A 6,726-nucleotide genomic window follows, 5' to 3' on the forward strand; every position below is an offset into this window, starting at 1 on the left:
AAGAACCTTCAGACGCTGCGTCCATTTGAATGGACATGACCTTTATCTGGCTCTAAACCAATGAAAAAACACCTATGCACCATGTTAGTGACAGGTCATTAATTTGACTCTTCTTAGTTGAACAAAGTGGAGACATCAGACAAGACCAGCAAGTCAAGATAGAGGGGGAAGTTTGGATCTGTTTTCCATCAAAAGCTAGCTATTTATGTTTCTGCCAGCCAAATTTGATCTCAGAATAATTTAAGGAGTTAGACCTTAACATTTCTAAAGTAATTTTGGCAGTATCACAAATTATTAGTATGCAGGATTTTTCACTTTCAGTTTGTTTGTTTGTTTGTTTAATGTTCTGTATAAATGTAAACAGTCTGTAAGGTTGGCAGCCAATCGGAGGCATCTGTGAACCAACTGAGCCACTATCGTTATCGAGTTATTAGTGAAAAGTTACACAGATCATAAGGAAAAACTGTTTTTACATTTTTAATTTAATTTAATTTTGTTTCACCTTTATTTCACCAGGAGAACCTCATTGAGATTAGAAATCTATTTTCCAAAAGTGTCCTGGCCAAGAGAGCACAATAAGCACAATAACAAATTACATCAATACAAACACACTGAAAACATATAAACATTACATTATGAGATCAATTAGACAAAGCATTGGCAACATGAGGATCGTTCTTGCCAAACAAGTGATATAACAACAAATATAACGTTAAGCGTAAACATTTAAAAACAAGCTCAGTGCAACACATCCAGCACTAAAGGCTTAGTTTAGATTTGATGTGTTATTAGGCATTATTTATGACATTCTACACATTCTACACTCCAAAAAGTGACCTTTCCCCCATGTTGAACGGTAAAATTGTTTGTAGAAGTCTAATGGATCAGACTTTTGAGCTTTTTTTATTGTTATTATGCCCACATGGCCAAAAGTCAATAAGTTTCAACTTTAAAAAACGCTGCTGGGGACAAACTGGGGACAAACTGGGACAGCTGGGACCAGGGTTACCGGATGTACTATAACTATTGTGTTTGTACGATCAATAATTCAAAAAAGCCCTAAATGTAGGATAATTTCAGGGCACCAGATAAAGTCAGGTTAAATGCACTTTGCTTTCACTCTGATCTGGAGTCTACTTAGTCTTTGTTTTCACGTAGGCATAATATCTGCTGTCAGAAGGAGAGACTGTCTCTGGATCAGTTTTACAGTTCCACTGTCCTCCTGCCTTGGCTGCAGCCATGGCATTTGATTGGTCAGAGAGACGTAACCTTGTCTCACCTCTCCAAATGTCGTAATTTAATTGATATCAGCCATATTTTTGCACAGGTGCTACAGCGCTATTGGCATATTTATAGTGTATGTTAGTTTGTGCTGAAACACAATAGTTTTGGAAGCTTTGTACGAAATAATGGTATTGAGAATCTGGCAACCCTGACTGGGACAGAGCTTGTGTAAAACTAGGACTAGGTAAACTGGAACGTTTGGTCACGCTAATCATGCTTGACAAATCTTTTACACTTTTCCTATATACCATGAATGATGTTTAACTATTTATCAATTATTGTTGTGTGAGTTGATTGGGCGACTGACCAGCCAAGCTTTACGAGGAGCGAAAAGTTTGATGCTCGCACCTTTAGTCAGTAACTCAAGTTGAATGCATTTCTGGTTCTAACAGTTTACACGCAGTTCAGACATAATTTAGTCCAAGTCCAGTTCTGATTTGATCTTGATGTAGATGTCAAATATTTAATCAGGTGATACTTGAAACGCGTGAGAACCATTGTTACTTTTCTACAGGAGAAACTGTCAAAGAGAGTTAGTAATGCCAACAATAAAGGGCTTTATCTGGACCAAAACTTCCTTTGGTTCCACATATGTGTAACTCCGGGTGTAGGGCTTTCAATCTGTGCAAATGTGTGGAGACTCTTGTCAAAGTGATTAGTATTCCAGACCAATGCGGTCTGTCCGCCCACAGCTGTCTGTGCGAGCACACAAAGGGACAAGCTGGACTTTGATCCCAGAGTCTGGAGACTTCACTGTCCTGAACGTTAAAGAAATCCACAGAGCGGGACAGCAGCGGCCCCTTTCATGCCAACCTGCTCAACACATGCACATTTACCTCCACCTGAACATTCACTGAGATTGCAAGGAAAAAAATCACAAAACATCACATTGTGTCTGTAAAAACAAGTGTTTGTTTGGTTCTGAATAGAGACAGCCCCGTTTGTCACACGTGGCACTCACTGGGGGGTAAAGCCTTTAGATTTAGAGTTTATACAGTATGTTCTCCCTGTGTCTAAAGGAAGGGCCAAATACGACAGTACACTTTACCTGCTCTGTATGCAGCCTGGCACCTGCAATAGTTTGAAGTCTAGACACTCACAATGTTGTGGAGGATAATCTTTATACAAATGTGACATTTTCATTTTATTATATGGGTTGTGTGCATTAGCAAAACAAAGCAAGTTATGTCGATTACATCCAAAGGCAAATACATTTCCATTACAAAGCAGCAAAGCCAGTGGCAGCGCCTCCGTAAATTACCTCACAGCAACAAAAGAGCCACACATTTATTTATTTCATTGAGGGATGGGGAATGCAGTACACTTTTAAGCAATTATATTTGTTTAGTTATGTCCAGTCACTACATTCAAAAACAGAAATAAATAACAGCGCCCAAACACACCACTGTTGAGACCTCCGTTGTCCTTTGCTGTGCCCAGAGCCACATCCAGTGTCACAGGGACCGCGGCATTGCTGCGTGAGCCTGAACTCAGTCTGCCCTTTCCTCTACCATTCCAAGGTTGGGCTAATGAGTGTTTTCCCCCCAAAGCAGGACTATTATTCCACTCTTGAGTGTTGAGAGGGAGACGACTGAACAAAGAGCTCCATCATGTGCTTCTTCCAGACGACTCTTGCCCACGGTCAGGAATGGAGCTGAGGTTTCCTCCACACCACCTCATTGAGATTTAGCAGTCACTGTACTAAACAAAATCATTTAACAGATTAAAAACAACGTAATAGGTTAAAATTGCTAAAAATGAGCATGTTTACAGTTAATTGTATTAATTTGGAGGGATATTTTTTTATTTTTTTATTGGTAGCCATGTTTTCACTTATCTGCACAGACATACAAATTATTTTCAAAATACCAATACCAACGTGTTTAAAAGCATCTAAATCCGAGACGAAACATCTGGGACCTGAAAAAAAAAAGCTGGGTAATGGGTCTGATGCCCGGGAAATAACTTGGATTTACTAAAGATTATCTAGTGAATGAGTACTACTCACGGGCCACTGTCTTTGCCCATGACCACAAAACGTGCAGCAAAAAGCTTAAAGGCTGTGTATGTAGCATGGACTCTTAACCGTTGCTACTGTTGTCAGAGGGCTTTAGAGTAAAAAGAGATGGAAAGTGCCAAATATAGACGAACTGAGAGGACACAAAACAAGGCTGCCCTGAGTGTCGTCTGTGCGATATGACAGACACCGAAGCCGCGCTCATAAATCATAAATCAATTGACACACATTTGTCACATGACTCGAGCAGACCGGGCCAGATGGAGGTGTCCACCAAATGATGCCTTCAACTCGGAAGATGACAAATGAGCAAACGTGTACAGCATGTGTGTTCTGTGATGTGACGAAGAATTGGTGTCAGATCGGAATGGCACACACCTGACCCCTCGGAGATGGACTGACCCGTCTCACCCCAACCGAGCATCATTACCCCAGCACACTGATGCTGCTCACCACAAGCACCACCAGCACAAATTGGTTCATATACCTGCACCAGATCATTTCAATGGTCACCACAACAATTCTATCTAAGATTTGGCTTAAAAATGTATCTAGTTTTCTATTACACTGCGACATCATCCCATCAAATGTAAAAGTCATAATTAGAAAAAAAGATATATTAAAAAGCACAAACGATTTGGAATGAATTCCTTCTGCTTGTTTTCTGTTACATTCCCATTATGGTCAATATAAATATCAATTAAAAGTCATCCAAAAGTACAATTGCATTACCGTATTTTCTCTATAAGTTTTTCATAGTTTGGCGACTTATACTCAGTGCGACTTATGTAATTTCACATGTTTGTTCTTTTTACACTGACAGTTGCTAAAGGGCGCTCTAGACTAGTATCTGCTACTCCTGTACCACTGAAGATAAAAAAAAGTGGTAATCGAGCAGCAGAAAGAAAGTGTGGGTGAGAAACTTGTTAGGGACTGGCAAACAGCGGAGGCTACCCTTACTGCAATGCAAAAAACAAAAAAGCTATTCGCTGACTGAAAGTTCGATGGCCACAGCTAGAGGAAAGAGTTTGCAAATGACAGCTTGAACCACGTGCTGCCGGGAGAGGCTTGTCAACAGTGTAGTTACGCCTCCATGCCCAGGTCGTTGCCAAGGGTGGTGCGACTTATACTCCGGATCGACTTATACATGTTTTTTTCTTCTTCATTATGCATGTTTTGGCTGGTGCGACTTAAAATCTGGAAAACACGGTATGTAGGTTTCCATTTGACAGAGACATAGACCATGAATGCAGTTTGCAATGCTGAGATCAGCACAAAGATAGAACATGAAAAGCTGACCAGGTTCATACTGTAAATGTGCAAGTGACCCTGAACTTCCTGTTGATGTTTTCTGAGCCGTCCAAAGTAGGCGAAGTACACTTCCAATCCACAATAGAAGTGTTGAAAGTCTAAAGAGCAGACAAAATTGGTGCAGGGGCCACTGGGGGCCGCTGGATCAAAACAATTAGTCTCATTTGTGCATGTGATTAACACTGAGGCTGATGTGAGACCTGCGGCGCTCGGGCCACACAGGACCTGCTAATTAAAACATATATCCTGGCCCTCCTTGGCGGCTAATTAAAATATATAGCTCCTTCAATGGGCAAAAATAGCGGATTTAATCATAGAATAGATTCACTGTTGATTGGTGTCTAATTAAAAAGTATTACCTTCAGTTGTCATTGTCGGCTAATTAAAACATATACCTGTGTGCTGCATGTGCGACCGTGTCAGGAGAGTCTGTTCTCTTTTCTTAGCATGTCCTTGAACGTCAAACTATTGGAATACTTAAATAAGTGAGGCTCGAAGCTTTCCCCGACATGGATAAATGCACCCACACTGCTAAACCCTACAGACTCGTTAAACGGACGTCACTGTATGTATTCTGTAAGAGATGAAGGGCTAAAATGGACACAAGATCTATTACCAATATAGGCTCTCAAAACACTTGCATTTGGTAACCTTTCGCCCATTCACACTCATGCATTCCTTCATACACCAAACCTATTCAGACTCCAGTGACCATAGATTTCAGACAAGCCACATCACGTGTCGATATTTGGGAACATAGTTCCATCACCGATGGAACTATTGAATTGTATTTTTTACTGAGCCAGATTTTGTGGAGGTCATTGCTCTCTGGGCCGGTCATTTTACAGACCCTCCCACCACTACAAATACTAATGTTTCTGTTTTATTTATATTCCAGGATTTTAAGCCCTTTTAAAACCACAGCAGCAGATAATAATCTCACTGGGACAGACATCTTTTATTTCAGCCTTATTGACGTCTAAAGGCCCTACCAGTTCAATTGCATAATTTTGAAGGTCTGACACTAAGCACCAGAAGCACATGGCTACTTAATATGCATCAAAAATACTGATGGTTTTAGCAGGTGCAGAGCCTCTTCGTTGAGCGTTTGCTGCTGTGGACGTTAGCGGTAGTCGTGGTAGCTGCGGTAGCATTAGTGCATTGCAATAAGCCTATTATTATTTATGTAGCAATTGTGTGAAATTGCCAGTGGGCCAGACCAGATTGTTTAGGGGACCAGATCTGGCCCCAGGGCCGCAAATTGAATTGGCCTGACCTAGACCTTGGCACGTGACTATTCTTGATTGCTGGCATCTTTTTTGCCTCTGTGATCTAAGTGTAAAACTTAATAAACAACATCCATCAACATCCATTCAATCCTATTGTACCTATGCCCATTTGCTTTAATGTCTCAAGCTGGAAGTTGACTTTTCAGTCTGTCAGTGATAGTCTCTTATTTGGCCTTAGAAAAGTCACAGAGCTACGGTGGCTGTAGGCGGACAAACATCTTTAATTATTCATGCTTGTGCAGAGTGGTCGTTCATCACTTGGTTTGTTTCTGTGGACGGGGATGGAACGTGCACTGATTATCGCAGCTCGTCCACTCGCTGCAGGGCTGTTAGCTCTGCAGGCCGCTCCTCATTCATCACAGCCTGCCCCATTAGAAAACAAACAGGAGCTATATCAGACACCTTCTGTTCAGGGAAAGAACGAGACATGTATCACACTGTTCAAAATGGGACGATTGTGTGCCAATACCAAACTCGTGCGCTGTATTTGTGGGTTTGACCATGGAGGTCAAACCCACAAAGGGAATTACAAGAAGCACTGACCCTCTCATACTATATGCAGTGTCTCAAGTGTGCTACCTCTAAGCATCCTCAGATCCAAACCACGGCAACAAAGTTGCTATTCAAATTAAAGATAAAACGAGTATTACTGATCTGAAGCTCCACCCATCCATCTTAGACCGACGGTTGTAGAGGTAGTCCAGGGACTCCCAGACTTTTCTCATCCCGAACTCTTCCTCCATCCTTTGGGAGAACACCAGCACTACTCTTCTCTTCTCTACTTGGCTTGGTTGTGTTTTCACTACTGTGTAGAACCTGGCACTG

This window comes from Gobius niger (assembly GCF_951799975.1).
Source record: "Gobius niger genome assembly, chromosome: 7".
Classification (NCBI taxonomy): Eukaryota; Metazoa; Chordata; class Actinopteri; order Gobiiformes; family Gobiidae; genus Gobius; species Gobius niger.